The following is a 1,502-nucleotide window of genomic DNA, read 5'->3' as shown; positions in this document are numbered from 1 at the left end:
GCTGACAGAGGAGCAGCGGGAGCCGAGGGGACGTTGCCAGAAGCAGCGAGCGCGGTTTGTGGCAGTCACAAGAAGCAACGTTAAGCGCCCCCGTCCCGTCGCTTTGCCCGTGGCATAAGCAAATAGCGTTCAGTAAGTCGGCAGTTTGGCGACGCTGAAATGGAATTAAACGTTCCTGTATCAAAGGGCACTAACGGGGGGAAGAGTCCGTGCTCCGCTGTGCCCTGTCGCTGCGCAGCGGGGCCGTGACGGGGCCGTGACGGGGCGAGGACACGGAAAAGCAGCCTGGGAACCGTTAACAAAAAGAAGCGCCTCAGCAGCGCTTGTGGAGCCGGCGCCGCTGCCGCGGGGAGGGCAGAGGGACCGTGCTACCTGCTAATGCGCTGTCCAACAAATTAACCCAGTGTGCAGCTCCCATTAGCCGTAGCCTCACTTGGCTGTTGTTAAGCCATTTGCTGTTGTCACTCCTCTTAATAAAGTCTGTGACTTGAATAAATTTCCCCAGCAACTTTGTATTGGCACCACATCTGCGGTATCAGCTAAAGATTGTCCTTTATCTGTTCCTTACAAAATGTACCCTGATTGAAGTTGCCTATTGTAGTGCTTCTCCTCCTGGAATTTCGTGTGGAGTAAGGCAGATTAGTGTTAACACGTTGTTTGTATTGATGGGCAATCAGTTGTTCTTCCGATAATGCTCAAGAAAACAGAAGACAGAGGCGCTGGCAAATGCAAATGAAATGTGATCATCTTATCTCATAATTACTTGGGTAAACAAGCGCTGAAAAATGAAGACTGCAACAAACATCTTGCGAAGTCAATCTATGTTTTGTTAAAGAAACCCCGAACAACAAAACACCAACAAAACGAGAAGCAAACCCTTGCACGCGTCCTGGAGCAAACTCTGTTGTCAGCAGGCGTATTGCGGCGCTTCGCCCCGCAGCTGCGGGGACGTGGCCCGCGAGAGAAGGACGCGGCCCCGAGCGGCTGCGCACAGCGGGAACACGGGAAGGCCTCTCCTTACGGCGCTTCCCGCAGGTGCGTGGTTGCTGGTGTCAACCCGTGGAGGCTGCATTGATTACAGTCCCCCGTCCATCACCGTCACCTGTCATCAGCTGCGGTGCCAGGCTGACAGCTCTGAAGGAGCAGAAGGAAGTTGACTGGCAGAACGTTTTGCATCTAATGAGCCTGTGCACAATACGAGTATAATAAAGAATGCTCTGGAGGAACTCGGCTATCGCTTCCACACCGGCGCAGAGATAGGGCCTTCGCAGAGGCTCCCCGAGCCATCTGTCAGCTGTCAGGAGCTGCGTGCCTCCGCCTGAGCTGGACCGAGGGAATGGAACGCGCCGCAGACTGGTGATGGGCGCCTGGTATCACACATGCAGATAGAAAGCAGGCTGACATCAAGAATCCGGAATCGCTCAGGAAGAGCTTAAAGCCACAAAGGCGCCGTGGATTTGATGCCGTGTTACCGAGCGGCGCGGGCTGCCCAGAGGCTCCTT

The sequence above is a fragment of the Nestor notabilis genome, unplaced genomic scaffold (genome assembly GCF_000696875.1).
Source record: "Nestor notabilis isolate BGI_N333 unplaced genomic scaffold, ASM69687v1 scaffold18460, whole genome shotgun sequence".
NCBI lineage: Eukaryota > Metazoa > Chordata > Aves > Psittaciformes > Psittacidae > Nestor > Nestor notabilis.
Note: the sequence above shows the minus strand (reverse complement) of the source record.